This window comes from Macrotis lagotis, chromosome X (genome assembly GCF_037893015.1).
Source record: "Macrotis lagotis isolate mMagLag1 chromosome X, bilby.v1.9.chrom.fasta, whole genome shotgun sequence".
NCBI classification, from domain to species: domain Eukaryota; kingdom Metazoa; phylum Chordata; class Mammalia; order Peramelemorphia; family Peramelidae; genus Macrotis; species Macrotis lagotis.
In genome coordinates this window covers 217,733,941-217,756,909 of record NC_133666.1, presented here as the reverse complement: position 1 = coordinate 217,756,909, position 22,969 = coordinate 217,733,941, and positions in this window count along the sequence as shown.

The window sequence follows — 22,969 nt, the reverse complement described above, 5'->3', positions numbered from 1 at the left end:
TACCTGTGAACAGCCAACAGTGCCCTTTAACCTTTGTTTCTCATACCCTGGATCAAATGCCAATTCCTGGTTGGAGGATAAATTATTAGGGAAGTACATTTTCATTTTGCCTGACACACCATGTAGATTCCATCTCCTCATCTCAGATCAATATTATGCCTGTTTCTCCCTTAGCTGCCCCCCCCCCCCCAACTAGACCTATGATTTCATTGATCACTGATGTGGAAATTGTCTTCTAAAGATGTCTGTGCCAGGTACTATGAATAATAGGAAAGGCAAAACAAAAACAAAAACCTGCCCCTGTTCTCAAGGAGCTCATAGTCTAATGGGGTAGATTGGACTCTGCTCTGCAACATGGGTTGGGGTGGGGAGGACTGGAAGGTTAAATGATTTGTGATCATAGATTTTTGAGCTAGAAGAAACTTTAGAAATCAACTTCAACCTTTTAATTCTACATATAGGGAAACTGAGGCCTAAAGAAGCTACAGGACTTACCTAAATTCACACATGAAACAAGTGTCAGAGTCAGAAAATGAATTTAGATTTTCTTACTCTAAAGCCAGGAAAACATGAGTTAAAATCTGACCTCAGATACTTATGGACCTGGTCATGTCACTTAATTTCTCTAAAGTCTCAGTTTCCTCATCTGTAAAATGAAGATAATAATAGCACCTATCTCCTAGGAGAATTATGAGATTAAAATGAGATAATTTTTGTAAAGTACATATCAAACCATACTGCATTCTATAATTGCTAGCTATTTCTATTTTTTCAATTTTATTAGTTTAATATATTATTGTTATTATTTTAGGTTTTTGCAAGGCAAATGGGGTTAAGTGGCTTGCCCAAGGCCACACAGCTAGGTAATTATTAAGTGTCTGAAGTCAGATTTGAACTCAGGTACTCCTGATTCCAGGGCCGGTACTCTATCCACTGCGCCACCTAGCCACCCCTGAACAAATTATTCTTATCTGTATTCATTGACCTTTACTCTTAACCTCCTTATCAACTCATTATCTGACTCACCACATAGGTTCTCCTAAACTCCTCAAAACTTCCATGACTCCCTCTCTATCTACTCTTTCAGCGGAGCACCAGACTTCATAATTTGCAGAAAAAATTGAGGCCATTCACTGCGAACATCCTCTTCTTCCCTCTTTCTCACCTCCTAATGCCTCCTGCTCTTATTTCCTCCTTCACCTGGGTTACACATGATGAAGTGGCCTTACTCCTTACTGCTTGTTCAAATGATCTTCAGACCCTTCTCTTCCAATAGATTACCTCCTGTCATACCGCTTATATACAATCTCTTCGACCAGGGCTCATTTCTTACTGTTTACAAACATGACCATGTCTCCCTCATTCTGAAGAAATCCTTACTTGATCCTTTGCATTCCTTCTAATTATCATCTTCTATCTATTTTGTAACTAAACTTGAGAAGACCATACACAATCCATGCCTCTGTTTTCTCTTGTCACTTTTCTTAACCACTTAAAATTCTGCTTTGGACCAAAACTCCTCTCTCCAAAGGTGATCTCTTACTTGCCAAATCAAATACCCTTTTCTCAATTCTCATTTCCCTTGACTTCTCTGCAGTCTTTGACGCTATTGATCTTGTCTTTTTGATACTCTCTCTCTCTCAGTTCTCAGGGCACTATTCTCTTCTGGTTCATCTCCTACCTATTTGACCCCTCCTATTCTATATCTTTTGCTGGATTCTTTTTCAGAACATGTGCTTTCACTGTAGGTATCCTTAGAGTTCTGTCCTAGACTTTCTTCTCTTCTCCCTCTGTACTATTCCACATGTAATTGCTTTAGCTTTCATAAATATAATGACCTCATAGATATGCTGATGATTCTCACAACTACCTATCCTGGCCCAAACTTCTGCTAACCTTCAATCTCACATCTCTGATTGCCTTTCAGATATCTCAAATTGGATGTTAATTTGTTGTTGTTCTTTTGTTTCAGTCATGTTCAAATCTTTGTGATTCTCTTTGGAGTTTTCTTGGCAAACATACTGGAATGTTTTGTCATTTCCATCTCCAAAATGAAAAAAAGAACATAGTCCCAGTCCTTAAGGGGATATTGTTGTTTTTCTTCAGTCTTTTCAGTCTTTTTGTGATCCCACCTGAGATTTTCTTTGAATTGTCACTGGGAATGATTTGCTATTTCCTTCACCATTCATTTTACAGATGAAGAACTGAGGCAAAAAAAAGGGTTAAGTGACTTTCTTATCATTACCCAGCTAATAAGATCCAAGTCCAGATTTGAATTCAGGAAGATGAGTTTTTCTGACTTCAGGCCTAGCACTATAGCCACTGTCACTTAGCTGTCCCTTGGATGTTAAATAGACATCTTAAACTCAATATGTTTGAAACTTAGCTCATTTTTCTTTCACCCTAAACCCTCCCCCTGCTTCCTGTCTTCCCTAGTTCTTCCCAGTTCCTCCATTCTCCTAGTTCCTCAGGCTTAAAACCTAGTAGGCCTTCTGGATTTCCCATTATCTTACCCTCCTCTCCCTTCCACTTTGTTGTCAAAATACCTTCTCTGCCATGACACCTCCACCTCTGAGGCAGACCTTCATCAGCTCAGACATCAATTGCTGGTTGGTTGGCCTGCTTCAAGTTTCATTCCAGTCCATCCTCCATTTAGACAACAAAGTGGTTTTCTTAAATCACAGGTCTGATCGTGTCTCATATATCCCAGACCCCAACTCAATCAACACTACTGGCTTCTTATCACCTCCAGAATCAAATGCAAAAATGTTCTATTTGGCATCAAAAAACCCTTCATAATCTAGACCCTCTTCTACCTTTCAAAGCTACCTGCACCTTACTACTTGCCATGTACTCTTCATTTACAGAGATACTGGACTTCTGGGTATTTTGCAAATAAGACACTCCATCTCTCAACCCCAGGCATTTTCTTAGACTATCCTTCATGCCTAGAATTCTTTCCCTCCTCTGATTTGTCTATTGACCTCATTAGATACCTTTAAGTTCCAAATATAATCTCACTTTTCCCAACTCATCTGAATTCTAGTGCCTTCCCTCAGTTGACTATTTTTCTATTTAGCCAATGTAAAATTTTCTTTGCATATATGCTTCCATTAGTTTGTAGGCTTCTTGAGGACAGTGGCTGTCTTTTGTCTTTTTTTATCCTTAGCACTTCTCATACTTTCTGGCACATAGTAGGTGCTTAATAAGTGTTTATTGGTTGATTCTAGAATGGTATATTCTAAGTTCTCTGTTCCTTTATAAAAATGATTTATAGTCAATCCTGAATGTGGCTCATTGGTACTCTTCTTCAAGCTATTCTTCTCTATATACTACTTATGGTAATAGCACCTGCTGCTACTGCCACTGCTGTACTAGCCACCTGCAAGTGTGGCCTTGTAGCCATCTTCCCTTCTTTTCTTTTCTCAAGGACCTTCCTGCTTTATTGAAGAATTGTGAATTTCTATGGGGAATCCCATTTTGTTTAAGTCCATTTATTTAAATCTCTCTACTTTGATACTTCTTACTTTAAACAACTGTAGCAGTCTGTGAAATAAAATTTATGGCCTTCCTTATTCTTCTGGGTCAAAGAGTCATGTAAATTCTTCACTAATTGCTGAACCCACAATTTTTTACAAGACTCCAGCCAACCTCCAAAGTCAGCTTCAAATTGTCTAGAATTTTTTGTTTTTTGGTTTGTTAGGGTACTCAAATATCCCAAAGTTCTAATTTTTTTCTCCTTACCTATTTTCCAAATAAACTGGTTTTTTTTTGCTATTAGATACCTTATGTTTTCCTCTATTTTCTACTTTTTTGACTTTGCTTTAATATTTCTTGTTGTCTTAAGGAGTTTTTGACTTTTCTTTGGTCCATTCTAATTTTCAGGAAATTTGGTGCTTGGGCAAAGTTTTGTACTGCTCCTGCCATGCTGTTAATTTCCTTTCCAATTCTTCAATATCTTATTCCCTCCTCCCATTTCTCCCTCAAGATATCTTATTTAATTTATAAAAGCATTTAAAAAAACTTTCAAAAATTCTAGCCTCATCTTTTCCAGGAATTCTAGGTTTTTTTGGTGCTCAATCTGTGCCTCCCCCCCGCAAGGTTTTGCTTCTATATGTTTTGGAATCATTCTTTTCTTAAGAATTTGTGTTTTAAATAGTTCTGCTAACTATTTGGCAGGGTTCTTTTTTTTTCATCTTTCTTTCAGCTTACTTCTTGACTCTGGTTTTGATATTAGAGCTGGGCTCTGTCAAACTTTTGGAGGGAAGATCTAGGTTGGCCTTTTTGTTGCTTTCTTGGGATACTGTGTTATTTCCAGAATCTCAGGGATAGGCAGGGGACCTTTAAGTTTTGAGTGTTCCCAAAGTGATCTGGGGCAAAGTTTGAGCTCTGCAAGTTCCTGACCTGGATTTTGATCAGAGCAACAAAGAATGCTACTGAGCACAGTCCATATCAGTCAGCTAGGAAATTCTGCTGGTTCAGACAGATAACACTACAGGGTTCCCTTTGGACTGAGATTCCTATCCTGCTTATTCCTCTTAAAGGGTAAAACTGATATCTTGCTCTGCTCCTGGGGTCTGAGTCAAATCTGCTGCTTACATTTGAATTTCCTCCTTTACAGTTTATATTGTCTGCCTACTAGGAACAGCACCCCATCTCCATCTTTCCTTCACAAATTTCTACAAATAGGTCCTCTTCTTAGACTATCCTGGATCTTAGATTATTTGAGACCTGGACACATAACAGAATTCTGGCTTGGGTCTGATAACCAAACCAAGGGAGTTTGGGACCTTTTCTTTCTCTAGTACATTACCCTTGCCCAGATCCCTAGTGTCAACATATTTCCTTGTCTCTGTCTCTCTCTCTCTCTCTGTGCAAAACTGGCAGGGCAATGGATTCACTATACTTTTTCTGTAATTCTCTATCAGAATTCAGTCTGGTGCATTTTCTAAATCTATTTAGAGGAGTTTTGTGGACAGAAGTTTGACCTTGTTCCTTCTTGCCATGTCTTTGCTTTTTCTGCTCTCTTCCTTACGTCTTGTTCTACCTTTGCCTCACTCTCCAGCCTGGATAAGAGAATTGAGACTCAATTCTCATTAGAGATAGACATTTCTTACATACATGATGATGATGATTCCATGACATGAACATGAATTTGATTTGAGTGAGGAGGATTCTAAGTCACCAGCCTTACTTTCTACTCCAGAACCATCTGGGTCTAGTGGCTACATAGGAATTAGGACAATTGTAACCCTGGATGCAAAACAAAGTTAAATGACTTGCCCAAGGTCACACAGTTAGTAAGTACCTGAAATCTGATTTGAACTCCTGACTTCAGGACTGGAGCTCTACCCATGGTATCATCTATCTGCCCCTCTTTATATTCATACCTTTATATGCTTTATATATGTATATATACATATATATACATATATGTGTGTGTATGAATCTGTTTCAGTGTGTATCAATGTGTATATATACATGTGTGTATGTATATTCTAGATTGATAAACATACACACATGTATATGAGTGTCTATATCTTTGTAATCCATGATCATTATTATTTTACTATTGTGTAAGGGAGAATTGATCAAACTTTTCATCAAACTTATTAGGAGGCAGTAAGGATAAAGGCAATATTATGGGGGGAGGCCCAGGATATTGGGTATTTGTCATCTCTTGATAATGCAGTGATATATTCAGAGTAGATCTGATGGTAAGGGATAAGGGGATCTATTATATAAGTTCCCCCTATGTTTTTACAAAGCAAAAAAAATTGCTAAATGAAAAACGAGAATTCCACAAGGTTTACCAGCAGGATAGTTCATCCATTTCTAAGAAGGCAGCATTTAATTCCATCAAAAGTAAAGTAAAAGTGAAGCTTAGAGAGATGCAAGACTCTTGGCTCAGTCAGAATGTAGATGAAATTCAAATTTATGTAGACAGTAACAAATCAAAATGCTTTTATGATGCCCTGAAGGCTGTTTATGGACCGAAGACCTATGGTACATCTCAAATACTCAATGCTGATGGATCCACATTGATTAACAATAGGGACATGATCCTAGAGAGATGGGCTGAATACTTCCAATAGTGTTCTTAACAGATCATCATCAATCAATGAAGAAGCCATTGACCATTTATCTCAAGTTGAAGTCAATTAGTCTCTAACTGAAATTCGAACTGAAGAAGAGGTTTTTGAATGCTATTAGGTTCCTTTCAAGAGGCAAAACATATGGTGCTGATTCTATCCCAGCTGAGATCTGCAAGGCCCATTGCTCATCTAAAAACTGAATGAAAATATAGCATGAAGCGGTTATCCACTGAGAATTCAAGGATGCCTCCATTGTCCATCTATATAAAGGTAAAGGGAATAGATTGTCCTGTGACAATCACAGAGGTATTTTTCTTTCAGTTATTGCTGGTAAAATTCTTTCCAGAGTCCTTATCAATAGGCTCATCCTTCACCTGGAAAATGGCCAGTGTGGCTTAAGAAAGAGTCAAGGAGAACAGTCAATATGGAGTTTGCTGCCCCAAAACTCCAGGAAAAATGCCAGGAACAAAACAGAGGTTTGTATACAACATGTGTAGATCTGATGAAGGCCTTTGATATTGTCAGTCATGAGGGTTTATGGAAAATGATGTCAAAATTTGGTTCCCCTGGGAAGTTCATCAGTATTGTACATCAATTTCATGATGGCTTGCATGGCCAGGTTCTGGATGATCCTCTTGAGATTTCCTGGTCACTAATGGAGTGAAACAAGGGTGTGTCTTTACTCCCATATGTTTTAGCATGTTGTTTTCAGCCATGTTATCAAACACTCTCACTGAAGATGAACATGGCCTCAAGGTCAGCTACTGCATCGTTGACAGATTCTTCAACTTGAAAAGACTACAAGCCAAGACCAAAGTGGAAGAAGTGTTGGTACATGATCTTCTGTTTCCAGATGATTGTGCACTTAATACAGCCTCTGAAGCTGAGATGCAACAAAGTATGGATTCATTCTCTGCTGTTTGTGATCATTTTGGTCTAACAATTAACACCAAGAAAACACAGGTGCTCCATCAGCTAGCACCACACCATCCATACGTGGAACCATTGATTACAGCAAATGGAGAAGTTTTGAGTAGTGTGGACAAGTTCACTTCCCTTGGCAGTGTTCTTTCCAAGGAGGTACACATTAACAATGAGATTGACACATACATTGCCAGAGCTAGCTCAGTATTTGTGAGGTTCCAAAAGAAAGTATGGGAGAAAAACTGAAGGTCTACGGAGCCATCATGGTGACTTCATTGCTATTTACCTGTGAAACCTGGACAGTCTACCAGAGCCATGTCAGGAAACTGAATTACTTCTATTTAAATTGTCTTAGGAAGATTTTGAAAATCACCTGGCAGGAGAAGACACCAGACACTGGGGTTCTTTCTTGAGCTAAACTGCCTAGCATTCCAACATTACTACAGAGAGTGCAAATTTGATGTGCTGGATACATTAGAATGCCAGGTATAGTATTTTATGGAGAACTCACACAGGGTGAGCACTCACAAGGGGGTCAGAAGAAGGGATAATCAGACACCTTGAAGGTCTCATCGACTACCCAGGACTGCCCGGCATGGAGAGTCCTTTTCTTTCTTTTTTTAAAAAATTTTAATTAATTTAATTTTGAATTTTACAGTTTTCCCCCTAATCTCACTTCCTTCCCCTCACACCCCCATAGAAGGCAATGTTAGCCTTTATATTGTTCCCATGCTATACATTGATCTAAATTGAATATGTTGAGAGAGAAATTATATTCTTAAGAAAAAAAATAAAATATAAGAGATAGCAAAATTATATAATAAGATAACTTTTTTTAAAATTACAGGTAATAGTCTTTGGTCTTTGTTCAAACTCCACAATTCTCTCTCTCAGGATACAGATGGTATTCTCCATCACAGATATCCCCAATTGTCCCTGATTGTTGCAGTGATGGAATGAGCAAGTCCATTAAGATTGATCATCACCCCTATATTGCTGTTGTGGTATACAGTATTCTTCTGGTTCTGCTCATCTCACTCAGCATCAGTTTATGGCATGCCCTTTCAGTGAGGGTGCTGAGGCTTTATGAGGAAGGCAGAATTGAAGCAGCTCAAAGAAAACATGACATACATTAGTTTGGAGTACCCACCCCAGATGTTTCCATGGACTATTTGTGCCTGACCTATGGTAGAGCATTCTAAACTCTTACTGGTCTGATCAGTCTCAGTTGGATACTCTATAATTTGTCTCAAACATAATGATGTCATTTTGATCTTTGATAATGAAGGACAAGAACCAACCAACCTACCCTTGTGTTTTGCATCCCCATTGAAAGGCGAGCACATTTTGGTTTTGATGGACAAGTGGTCAGGCAATTTCTTTTTCATTGTTCCTGTGATGCAGGGAAATGATGTAGAGAATTATGAATGTAGCAGAAACAAAATATGTAACCTTAAATGCTGTTAAATCTTGTTAAATGGGAGGAAGTTCCCTTCTCTTGATATGTAAACTGACCCCCTGTTGATTGTATCCTGCCTATCTTGTCCCCATTTTCCCATTCACTTAACCTTGACCTAGATGCTGGCAGATAGGAAATGACCTGTTGCACTTGGTGGGGTCAAGCATTTTGGGACAGGAAGGACCAGTATGTAGCTTGCCATTGGAAGATACCTGGCCCCAGGTGTAAGACCACTCCACAAGCATCACCCTCTGTCAAACCTACCATCAAAGGGTATTTAATACGAAGCACTGCCCCTTCAAGCTCTCTTGCTTCTTCCGGCTCCCATCCAGAAGGATGGGGCTTTCTTATGCTCTTCCTTCTTCCTTCTTCCACAAGGAGCACTATGGGCTTTTCTGCATATGCCCTGGTTAAAACCAAGCCTCATAATCAAGCCTTCTCTCTCTCTCTCTCTCCCTCTCTCGCTCCCTCTCTCGCTCCCTCTCTCGCTCCCTCTCTCGCTCCCTCTCTCGCTCCCTCTCTCGCTCTCTCTCTCGCTCTTGCTCTTGCTCTCTCAGACCTCACCTGGCCTGTCCTCAGGGTGCTTACTGCTTTTCTTACTAATTTGGCCTGTGTACTTTGTAACAATATTTTGAGCAGACCCCAGGGAGCTGTGAATTCCCTTGCCTTTTCAGTAGCCTTAAATCTTCTGTCTTCAATCTCTTAATCTTTAATAATCAGCAACACCTGCTGATTATTTACTTAAAGTCACTCTCAATGTAACCTCTAATGGCATTACTACAGAAATCTTCTGACTTTGACTAGGGAATCAAAATTCCCTCCTCCCTTATACAAAAGATTGGGGGTTCAGGAGCATTATTCATGAACTCCCCTCTAAGGAACACTTTTGGAGCTGATGGGTACATACCTGCTTATGCTCCATGCTTCTTTGGGAATTCTTTTATTACCCTGGCTACTGGCATCTCACTTCCCAGGTTTTGTGGGTAAATAGGTCTGTCTTTGCCATATACTTCTGTCCTAAGACAACTGTTCTTGGCGAAATTGGTAGTGTCATCATAAAGATGAGAGCTCTTGAAAGTGAAAAATTCAAAATAGCCCTGGAGATGGAAAAGCTCAAGATTTTTATTTCAGGAGCCTGCAAAGTTCACAGATTAATTTTTTTTCCCTGGAGAAATAGTAAGCTGCTTGAGGACAGGGAGAAGATTGCCTGAGGGAAAGAAAGGAAAGCAACCATATGAGTTGACTTGGCCAAGTAAGTGAGTCCAGCCAGGGGGGAGTTAGGTCACAATTTTATAGTCTTGTTCACTTCCTGTGCAGGGAACAATTAGGAAAAGGGGATTCCACCCTCTCTAGTGATTGAGGTCAGGTATTCATTTGGAAAGGCAGGAAGTTGAAGGAGGAGGGGTAAAGGGATGACTTGACTGTTCTTATCTTGGCAAATTTACATTAAGGGCGAAGTTATATCCAACAATAGAAGGGAATTTACATCTGATTAGGGCCCAGGCTTCGGGAGGAGCCCTCAGAAAACATCAATTAGGTATAAATAACATTTTCTTAATATTAAACACTAGATAGATATTTCTCCTTCTACATAACCGTGACCATTTTCTGAAGGAGACTGCATACTCAAGACTCTTCCTCCCTCAAAGGATACATTCTCAGAATACAGTTCATTCTGCTACATACTGGCCTGTCTTCTAAATAGGCTGAAACAAACAAAGGAAAAAGAACCAAAAATTGATTTCCCTGACAAGAGTCTGTTCTCAGAATCCTAAGCTAATCATTTAGAGGGCAGGCCCATACACTGAAATCCAGTAGGAAAGTGTTTCCTGGCTTCTGAATAGAGTGCCAATGGGCATGCTCATATTCTCACTGGGAAGGTGTCTATTAGATAACACAAAGAATCACTATCTTTTAAATCCTTTAAAATCACATTGCAACAAGGAATTCTCCAAATCACACCCTACCTCTTAGAATTGTTATTGTAACTCTTATTCTGCCTCTTTGTTTCTTCCTTTGACTTCAAAGGCCACATTTATTTAACAAGTTTTGCTTCTAGTTGTTTTTTGACTAATTTAGAAGTAAAGATGAAGTCCTATCTTTAAAAACAATTTTCCAAAAATGGAATATGTTGAAACCAAATACTCCTGGAGATTTAATTTATTCTGCAGCAGGGGTCAGGATATTAATCATCATCATCATCATCAACATTTTTATAATATTTTAAAATTAGTAAAGTACTTACAGGCTTTTTGTTTGATCCTCATAATAAACCTAAAGGATAGATATCTTTATTAATTTCAATTTTATAGATAGGTAAACTCAGGCTAAAAAGAAATTGAGTGACTTGTTAATAGCACTAATAAGTACCTGAGGCAGGAATGGAATTTAACTGTAGTTCTCAATCATTAAATCAGTTACCTCAGAAGCCGGTAGCAAAAATCCCAAAGGTAAAAAGTTGTTTGCCTCCTTTGGTGGGAATGCCTACCTTGGCCAGTTAAGAGTCTCAAAAGTTTCTCCACCCAATAAACAGCTACCTCACATGTTCCATCAATTAAAGTCTCCATTGGTTAACAAGTTCTACTTTTAAAACATAAACCTTTCCTTGTAAGATTAAACTTGAATGACTCCATGCCTTATTATGAACTGCTTCAATTAAATCAGCCATCTAAGGCCAACCAAACTGAAGTAATGGTAATTTTTTAATAGGAGAGAGGGATATATGGAGAAGACAGAACTCTTCTGCAGTGGGTAAGAGTTAGGAGGGGAGGGTTTTAAATAACCAAAAGATAGCACATAGATAGATCCTAGTTGACTTGGGATGAGGATTTGGTGGTGGTGAGGGAAATAGGAATTTTTGATAGGTGGATGCCAAAGACAAAAAGCTCCTTTTAAAAATCATGCTGTGAATTTTCTGTGTAGTAACAAAAGTCTAGAAACAAAGTATTTGTCCATAAGTTAGGGATTTGCTATACAAATTATAGTTCATGAATATAATAGAATATTACCACAAATTAAAATGTTGTTACTGGAGTTGACTTGATCTAACCACTCTGGAAAATCATTTGGAATTATTTGAAGAAAATGATCATAATATCCATATTTGGAGGTCAAAGGAGATAAAATACATAAAAATATTTATAGCAGCAGTTTTTGTACTATCTTAGTAAAGAAATCCAAATATTAAGGGAGATGTCTACCAATTTGGAAATGGCTAAGCAAATTGTAGTATTCAAATGTAATTAATTGTTATTATGAAATGATGAATGTAAAACTTACAGAAAAGTGTGGGAAGGCTTATATGAACTGTTGCAAAAATGAACTGAGTAGAACCAGAAAAACAATATGTATAATGAATATAGTAATATAAATGGAAAGAGCAACAATCTCCAAAACCTGAATGCTATGTAATTTTACTAACAAACTTAGCCCTAAAGAGATGAGAAAATGAGGTCCCTTTCTTTCTTTGCAGAGATGGGAAATCTTGAATGTATTGGTGGCTTTTGCTAGACTACATTTTTTTCCTTTGGAAATTCATTGCCACATAGAATGGTTTTCAGGGTAAGGCAGAGGGCAGGAATATACTTGGAAATGGAGGTAATATCAAAGGAAAAATATGAATGAAAGAATTTTTTTAAAAAAGGAAATTGTACAGTGCTTACAAGTACTCCAGATCTTTCCTAATCTAAAATTCCTATCTTTTTTTCTAGGTGTATTCTCTGGGTGATGTCATATGGATATAAATCATAGAAATATCACAATCTCTAAAGAATCAAAATTGTGAGCAATTCAAAGGATAATGCCAAAGATGCACAATATTTATAAATAGGTTACAGAGCATTATCCTTGATGATCCAATACTCTAATGGATAAAAAAGAATTCCATTTATGAATAGAAAGTTAATATTAGAAAAAAACTTGTTCAAACAATAGAGATAGCAAGTGACCACAACAGATGGACATCCCAAGGACTGTACCTACAAATACGGAAAGAACTAGAGTCATTTCTCTAGTATGGTGGGTCCTTTATGAATTATTTCTGAGAAAACAGGGACCAAAATCATACCAGATAAGAAAATGTGGGTCAGTTGTACTTTACACTTTTTGAAGGCAACCATTGAGATTATGGAGCTATTTCCTCAAATTCCAGTAGTATCAGCTCTAGTCAGTCTCTATATAAGTCACATTGAATTCTAGATCAAATTAACTTAGTTGTGTCTTGAGCAAGAAGTGTAGGTAGCCCAAAATCTAGTCTGAAGCATCAAGTAACACATGAGTCATTGTGTTTGGAGGTCATTTTAAAATATCTCATTCATTTTTCTTTTATTTTGACAATGTCAAGGTAATTTTTAGACAACATAATTTAGAGACAATATAATCCTCCTGCCAATAAAATGATGATTGTATAGATCATTTGAACCTCACAGGATTTCTCTTTCTCCCATTTGTTGCCTTTGAATAGTAGTAATAAGAGACAAGCTTCAAGGAATCTATATTGTGTTATTATTTGTCACAGTAATTACATATACTAATGTATGAGCATTTTGCAAAAGTATTCTGGAGATATTTCTGTGGTTTTCATTAACTGAAATAGTTGTGATTTTTCTGTCTTTAGATATAAAAACTTTGATGAAGTCTCAAAATATTTTATTTCTAACTGAGAGTTATTCTGTAAGTAGGCCAGCTGTTCTAAACAAATGGCAACACAATTTCAATCTGATAAAAATAATTAGGGAAATAATTATATTAGTGACCTAATAGTTGAAAAGCTCCATACTACTTCCCTTTTTTTAACAGTTTTTTAGCTTAAATTGTTGCATTAGATGAGATTATCAATATATTAACATACAAGGATTTTTTAAAATTCACTGTGCATTGTTAAAATTATAAGCCTAATATAACAAAACAAAGACTCTTGCACAGACAAAACCCATGTAACCAAGATCAAAAGAAATGTAGTAAATTGGGAAACAATTTTTACAACTAGTATTTCCAACAAAGGACTCATTTTTAAAATAAACAGGGAACTGATCAAATTTTTTAAAAAAAGACAAGCCATTCCTCAATTGACAAATGGTGAAAGGATAGGCAAAGGCAATTTATAGGATGAAGAAATCAAAGTGATCCATAGTCATATGAAAAATTGCTCTAAATCACTAATTATTAGAGAAATGCAAATTAAAGCATCTCTGAGGTACCACCTCACACCCTTTAGACTGGCTGGTATGACCAGAAAAGACAATGATCAATGTTGGAAGGGATATGGGAAATCTGGGACACTAACACATTGTTGATGGAGCTGTGAACTCATCCAACCTTTCTGGAGAGCAATTTGGAATTATTTCCAAAAGGCAACAAAAATGTGCATACCCTTTGATCCAGCAATACCACTACTGGGTCTATACCCTGAAGAGATGATGAAAAAGGGGAAAAGCATCTCTTGTACAAAAGTATTCATAGCAGCTCTGTTTGTGGTGGCAAAGAACTGGAAATCAAGTAAATGTTCTTTAATTGGGGAATGGCTTAATAAACTGTGGTATATGTATGTGATGGAACACTATTGTTCTATTAGAAACCAGAAGGAATGGGAATTCAGGGAAGCCTGGAAGGATTTGCATAAACTGATGCTGAATGAGATGAGCAGGACCAGAAGAACATTGTACACCCTAACAACAAAATGGGAGTGATGATCAAACTTAATGGACTTGCTCATACCAACAGGGCAACAATCAGTCTCAATTTTGGGGTATCTGTGCCAGAGAATGCCATCTGTATCCTGAGAAATAATTGTGGAGTTTGAACAAAGACCAAAGACTATTACCTTTAATTTAAAAAAAAATGTTATCTTATGTAATTCTGCTATATCTTATACTTTTTGTTCTTCCTTAAGATTTCTCTCTCATCACATTCAACTTAGATCGATGCATACCAAGGAAACAACGTAAAGACTAACAAACTGCTTTTTGTGGGGTGTGGGGGGAGGTAAGCAAGGTTAGGGGAAAAATTTTAAAATTCAAAATAAATAAAATCTTTCAAAAATTTTTTTAGCAATACTGCATAAATTTAGTTTTTAAAAATGTGTTTCACTTTTTTTGTCATAGTATTTTAAGAATGTACTAGTAATGATACCAAAACTTGGTTATTTTATCATTAAATTAATTTAATTCTCACATTTCCCTGGATTCAGAGTTAGAGAACCTGGGCATCACCAGTTGCTATCTGTATGAAGTTAGGGAAGCTATTTTTGCTCTGTAGATCTTACTTTCTTTAACTATACAATGAATGCATTGCAATCTCTGCTGGTCTCTGTATGTACTTGTGTAAGAATGTAATACAGATTTTTAGGGGCATATTTTATTATCCCACCTTAGCAAACCCTTTTTAAAAGTTACTAAATGATTTTCAACTGTGAACTTTGGAAAGAAACACATCAATGTGGGCTTGAGCAAATTAAATTAGAGAATTATCCCTGACCCCTCAGGGGTATTTCTAGAAACCAAAGGAGGCAATATAGCTAAATTTTAGGGACCCAATTCATTAATGGGAGTGAGAACTGGGCTAAATATCCTTAGAGTTTATATAGACTATATACAAATAAAAGTTCTGTTTCATTATAATTCAGCAGAAGCTAGAAAATATTGGTTCAGTTACCTTAAGGAATCAGAATCTTGTTCCCTCTTCCTTCCTAAAGAGTTATGTCTATCACATGGCAACCATCAAGCTAAAGATCAAAACCTTCTATCATTGCTATCTATTTATAGTAGGTGCTTAATAAATAGTTTATCATTTTCAAAAGAGAATTAAGCAACTGGGTTAAAATAATTAATTCTTGGTCTCTTAGATTTTAGGGGCAACAAGATAGTGCAGTAGATAGAGCACCAGTCAGGAGTCAGGAAGACTTGAGTTCAAATGTGGTCTTGGGCACTTGACACTGAGTGACCTTGGGATAACCCTGATTGCTTCACATTCAGGGCCATCTCCAGTCATCCTGATTCATATTTGACCACTGGATCCCTGTGACTCTGGAGGACAAAGTGAGGCTGGTGACTTAGCACAGACCCACCTTACTCAAATCTGATTCATGTACTTGTCATGGCATCACTTCCCTGATGTCATAGTCTTTTTCAAGAATGAAGGACAAACATCATCATCATCTTAGATCTAAATCCTATAAGCTTATAAAAATAAGCCATTTTCTATTTTAAAAAAAAGCAGGCACTGCCCAAGTTCTGCCTTCCCTGATCATTTCCAGTCCATAGTAATTTCTCCCTTTTCTGAACTGTTTGATGTCTGTGTACTTCACTTGTTATTTAACCAAACTATAAATAATTTCAAGCTTCTAGAAGACAAAGACTTATGACTATATTCTTTTGAATGGGGATCCTCTTATTTCTAACTCTACAACATCTCTCACATACACCCCCTTCTCACCATTCACAATCTATTGTATTATTTCAAGATCTCATCATCCCTCCCCTGCACCATTGCAATGGCCTTCTACTTGCTATTTCTGCCTCAGTTCTCTCCCATTCTAGTCTGCCTTCCATGCAGTTGCCAAAGTGGACTTCCTTAATTATAGATCTGACTACTGGGCTCTCCTACTCAATGATTTCCAATGAGTTCCCATTGTCTCTAGGAGAAAATATAAATTCCTATATTTAGATTTTAAAGCCCTTCACAACTGGTCCCAATCTATTAATCTAGCTTCATTATATATTATTCCTTTTTCCATACTCTATGATCCAGCTAAACTAGCTTTCTCTCTGTTTCTCCCACAAGACATTCAGTTTTCTAGTCTTTGAAGGTCAAAGTGGAAAAGGGTTCCATGTTCAGATTCCCAAATCTGGAATGGTGGAGATGGGTGCCAGAGGCATCCAATGTAATAACGTGATTGATCTTGGAGAAACCATTGGGAGCCATGAGAATCCTCTTTTCTTTGTGAAGAGCAGGGCCACCTTGGAATGGATTCATCCTGAGAGGGGGCCCAAGCCTTGGAAAGCCTGGCTTTCCCATTGGCATCCCATGAGAAAGAGCTCTAGGGAGTATATTATCAGCAGAATAGAATAGCTCGATGAATGGCAAGCTGACATTGTCATAGTGTTAAAGCTATTGCCAAATTGTATCATACTGATAAGTAGCTTACTAGTCAGATGGAAAGTTTGAAAGGAAGGACTGAAGTGACAATTAGTCCGTTGAGAGACAGGCTAGGATGTACCTGGTAGTTGCATTCTGTGACCAGATAGCACATATCGGTGCTTGTCTGGTGCTGATGAAGAGCCATGGTGCCTCACTGATACCAGAAGAAATGAAACCCATTAAAGACCAAGAGACTCCCACAGCAGCCAGACCATCTTCAACAGTCCTGTTTCCTATCAATCAGGTGATGGGGTGGAGTGATTATAATAAAGACAAGTGAAAAGGGTGACTTACACAGCATATATCTCACTATAATACACATACTTGTTTGGTTGGTGTGGTCCTCCTTGGTACCAAAGGAGTAGTAGTAGTAGTAGTAGTAATATCTGGTGCCTGAAATGTATTCCCTCATCCCTTCCCATCTATCTACTTCACAAATTCTCTCACTGGTTTTAGGACTGGCTTAATAACAAGAGCATCACCTTATCAAGCCTTACCTGATCATTTCAACTACCAGTGCCAAATTATGTTTAATTACTTTGTATTTATTTTCTATATACTTATATATTTATATGTTGTCTCCTTTGATAGATTCTAAACTCCTTGGAAATAGGAACTATTCCATTTCTTCATTTATATTCCTAGAACCTAGCACATCATAGATGCTGTAGAAATGCTTGCTCATTTATGTTCCTTTATTTCCCAGTGCAAAAGTTTTCAGCAGTAGATGACAATTATAGAATTTTACATTTGGAAGGGAATTCAGTGGGCATTTAGTTTGACACATGTCTGAAAAAAAATTCTGTATTTACCTGGAACACTGAGTTGCTTCCCAGTTTGGCACTTGCATATTTTTGTCCTTAACTGCCCTCGGGTTTATAGACCCTGTGCTACTAAAATTATAACTCATGAACCCTTACTTGTGAGCTTTTCTTGAAGGGTAAACCAAAAGATAATTAGCTCAAAGGAAAAGTATTTACTAGGAAAAAGCATAATAAGAATAGTACTTACAAAGCATTTTCCCTATGAACCTGGGGTACATTCTTGGACATTTTCTTCCCCAAATATTCATATCTGTGAGAAGAGGACAAAAATTTGGAATGCAATAATGATGAAACACATGTATAGAGAACACATAGAGATGTAGAGAATTATGAATGTAGAAAAATTATAATCAGAAACAAATACAGTAATCTTTTAATGCTGTTATATCTGGGAATCTTGTTGAGGGTGTAGCAGGATCTTTGCTCTTGAGATGTAAATTGACTCCTATTGTTTCATTGTTTATTGTAAAATTTGTATTCTGTCTCCTCATTCATTCCCAACCTCCCAGCCTTTAACCTTCTATATCTAGTTTCAGTCTTGTAAGAGGGGGAGGGATTTCCCCTTTTGCCCTCAGTGCTCAGATAAGAGGCTAGGCTATAAAACCTGAGCTGTCTACCAAACAATTATGCCTAGACTTTTGTTATGGGTTTTTAGCCAGTTTACCTTGTTATATTTTATAATAAAATCTTGAGTTTTAAAATCTCAGACAGTATGCAAATTCACTTGTCTTTCAATAACTCTCGTTTCTCAGTTACCCCAAAATTCTATCTTTAATTGATGACCCAGCAACAAATAGGACCAAGGTTATTCAAGCCTCAAAACTCAGACCCTGGATGACTTTTGCCTCCTCATGGAGTCCTCAAGCTGTTCCCTTTGGAGCTTTGCTTCTGCTAGACAGGTTGCTCATCTGGCCTTCTGGCTTACAATGTATCTTAAAAATGGCCTTACAGTTACAATGTACCTGCAAATGACTACTGGGGCAGAGGAAAGAGAAATCCTCTCCTCCCATCACAATTCCATCTTCCTCCCCAGGGGAGGATTATTATTTTATTTTATTTTCATTTTTTTAAAGAACTGCTGACTTTCTTATTTAAATATAGTTATTTTTTAAAAGAGTAAACTATAAAACTTTACACTGCAAATATTTTACAGAAATGTAAACATGCATATTTCTGTACTCTATAGTAAAGCAGCTATGAAAATAAACTCTAGGCACAAGATTTTAAAAATTGTAATAATCACAGACCCAGATAACTTTAAGTTAACTTGTTAAAATGAACTCAAGACAAAAATGATGATGGAGAAATGGCAATGGCAAATGATGATCCTTTATTCTGCTGGCCTTTTACTTCAACCTACATACACTTGAGTTTCCAAAATTCCACCTACCATACCACATTGGAATAATTCCATTTTTACTATAATCTAATATACATCCAAATGAGAATATTTCTTTCAAAACAACATTTAAATACATCACAAACACATATACTCAAATTCACACACACACACACACACACACACATATACACACATACACACACACACACACACACACACACAAATACACACACACACACCTTCTAATGAATCTGTTATCTAAATCAAGGAAATAGGGATTGTGGAGCCTTAAGTTTTCCCACCACCAAAGACAAGCAAATATAAACACAACACACATAGAAAAACATGAGACTGTTATAGACAAAAGGCAAATAAAGAATAAGTAGTCTTGATTTCAGCTAAAAATCTCAAGTTTGCTAGTATACAAACTCTGCCATGATTTTAGATGTACAATTTAAGCATTGTATAGCAACTATTTCCACAAGACAGGGTTCTGAGATTTCTGACTATCTACTATGACCATTAGTCTCTAAACAAATGCAAAAGGTGGGAGACAAATATCAAATAGAAGAAAATTTGAAAAATTCCATAAGATGCTTCAAAACATTGAAGATATTCATGGCTCCCATGTCCAAGGTGTCATTCAGAATGTGCATATTCTTGGAATGTTCTCCCTGCCATATTTCCTTACCAGTCTATCATATCTGAATAACTAGCCATAGTGTTATATGCAAATAATTCATTTTACACAATCCTTTTGGACAATTAGTGAATGAATATCTTGACTTGGAGATGTTACAACCAATGTTCCACCTGCTTCCTTTAGTATTTGTTTAAATTTTATTTAAAATTTAAAAGCTTATACAGGAAAACTTAGTTCAAATGACTAAAATCTAGTTCAAAGAATTGGGCAAGTTAATAATAGCAGTGAAATATTTAAATATTCCTTATTTCCAGAAACAATATAAACTGATAATGCAACTCTAATGTCAATACTACCAACAGGTTATAAATAAATTATTAATTCATTATAAATAAATTCTTATACTCAATTGAATTCAATTTAAAAGCCTAAGATTTGAGTAAGAACCAAAAAAGTACCTAAAGGTCACAAGGCAATGAGGTCTATTAATCCCCCTTACTTGAATTCCCAGCTTTCTTTGGATAATTTGTAAATGGAAAGTAATTCCCTTCCCACCACCCCACTCCTATGGAACTATGGCTTCATTTAATTGGATACCTTTGAACTTCTCCCATGTCTTATATCCCATCTCTAGATTCAAATTCTCCCTCTACTTTAGAACTGGTGTTGAAGAGAGTAGTTAGGGGTGAAAAGTGGGGCATGAGTCATAGAGGCAATAGGTCAGAAATTAATTTAAAATCTAAATGCTTAGCAAACATAGGCAAAAAAAATGTTCTTGTGTTGAGAAATAGCATTCTAATTGTAGACAATGGGAAATTATTCATTTAACCTATATGGAAACCTATTACATGTACACTTAATTGTAACAGGATTGCTGTCCTAGAACAATTAGTTATCTTTTCATTTTTTCAATTTTAAGTATTTTGCAGAAAACAAGACATATTTTGTCTTGCTTCCAACTACATAAATTTACAACCTGTAATTTAAACAGTTGTATAAAAGTATTGGGCGGGGAGGCTCCAAACCAAGGAGAGCTATGGTACTACCATTTGATACTTTCAAACTCCTCCTAGGATATGTATTTAAAACTCACTTCTAGTTCATACATTACATTTAGTAGTTTTCTTCTCTAACCTCTACCACTCATTTCCATTCCCATTATTTTTTTTAAACCTGTTCCTTTTAAAATCCAATGAATCAATTAAGCCCAATGAAAGAATATGGGCTCATGGTTTTTCCCTTATAGGTCATCCAACCTCCAATTTCATCCAGTCACTGCACTGCACTTTCTGTCCTGAACTGAGCCAACTTTTACTGGTCCAAATTCAAATGAGAATTAAAATGGGTGGTTGTGACTTTCACAGTCTAGGTACAAAGCTTTACTGTTTTTGATTGCTCTATGGATACTGATCATTGGTTTTGTTACTTACCTAAGCTCTGTAAATGGTAGGTGTTCAATACATATTTGATAAATTAAACACAGGGAGGCATCATGGTACAAGAGAGTAAGTGCTGGAGCCTTGGGCTTTGTGCCCACCTCTGTTATTAACTAGTTGGGTGCTTTTGCCTTTCTAAATCTCCCCACTTGGACTGAATCATATAAAATGTTCTCACTTTTGAAAATCTATGCCCAAGTCTCTCAAATGGTGTATCATGTCAGTTCTAGTCTAATTACGCAAGAAAGGCTATAATCTTCAACTCCATGTGAGTCAATAATTAGAAAAGGCTTTAACACAGTTTGGGACTTGGTGTTTCCTCCACTGATGGCTCCCACCTCAACTGACTTGCAAAAAAAAATAACATGACATGATATAGTAGCAAATAACATATAGAAACCTGGAAAATTCAACCTTTTTTTTTTTTAGATTTTCTAAGGCAATGGGGTTAAGTGGCTTGCCCAAGGCCACCCGGCTAGGTAATTATTAAGTGTCTGAGGCCGGATTTGAACTCAGGTACTCCTGACTCCAAGGCCAGTACTCTATCCACTGTGCCACCTAGCCACCCCCTCAAATTCAAATTTTTAATGGTTTTCTGAGTTGTTAAGATTTACTGCCAGCTATCATAGTAAATGTTTAACAAGTGGCTCACTGGGGGAAAAATGTGTATGCAGCATTCTGTGATTTAATTTAAATTATTAACATTTTCTCTATCAAGTTCTTAAGTCTACACAATCACAAAAACAATAAATCAAGCCCTGATTTGTAGGATTTGCTAATTTCTAAAGTATAAATATTCATATTGAAAATTTAACAATGGACTTGGTTCTTTTAAACAGGTAGAGCTGACTTCAGTACATGCTTGGCTTTGGCCCTTCAAATTCAATCAGAGAAACATATGCTTAATTCTGAAAAGGATAATAGCATAGGTGGAGCCAAGATGGCAGCTTAAAGGCAGCATTTTCCGGAAACTCCTTCACCACAAACTCTAAGAGCCGTCAACTTATGACTCTAGCCAAAATTTAGAGGGGCAGACCCCACAGAAACACCGAGGGATACATTTTCCCAGTCCAAGATAACTTAGAAGTTCCACAGGAAAGGTGTGTTTCACTAGGATGGGGAGTTGGAAAAAAGCCCCAGCCCTAGTGCAGTGCAGCCCAGTCCAGTCCAGGGATCATCAGGAACAGCTTGAAGGGGTGATGAGAGAACTCTTCTATACTAGAATGAGTGTGGAGTGAGGAGTACCAGCTGCAGAACTTTCAATGAGAATCAAGGGAAACCAGTCTGCACCTCCAGAGCACAGCCCACAGATGACAAGGGGGTTAGGGGAGTCTGCAGAAATCTCTCTGCTCTCCTGGGGCAAGATTCTGCTGTTTGCCTACACTCAGATCCAGGTTGCAGTTTGGGCTTCCATACTAAGATAGAAGGGATCCTCCTCACAGTGCCAGGGCAGAGGGGAGTGCTTGTGGTTATCTACATATCAAACACAGGCAAGAGAGTATAAGACCTTGGAGGAATAAAGGTCCTGGTGGGGTGTCTCAAAAAAATCCCCAAAGCCTTGGAAGTGCTATAAATTAGTCTTGGGCTGAGGAAATGAGCAAACCACAGAAAAAGAAGAATCTCACCATGGAAAATTACTTTGGTCCCATGGAAGATCAAAACAGATACTCAGATGATGACAAAATCAAAGCTTCCATATTCAAAACCTCCAAGAGAAATAGAAAATGGACTCAGACTATGGATGAGCTCAAAAAAGACTTTGAAAAGCAATTAAGGGAAATGGAGGAAAAATTGGGAGGAGAAATGAGAGAGATGCAGAAAAATCATGAAAACCAAATAAGCAGCCTGGTGAAAGAAATCCAAAAAATACTGAAGAAAATAATATGTTAAAAACCAATTTAGGCCAAATGGAAAAAGCAACACAAAAGGAAAATGAGGAGAAGAATCTTAAAAAAAGCAGAATTGGTCAGTTGGAAAAGGAGATAAAAAAGCTCTCTGAAGAAAATAACTCCTTCAAATGCAGACTGGAACTAAAAGAAACTGATGACTTTGAAAGAAATCAGGAAGAAATAAAACTTCCAAAAAAGCCCCAAACTAGAAATATGTTATT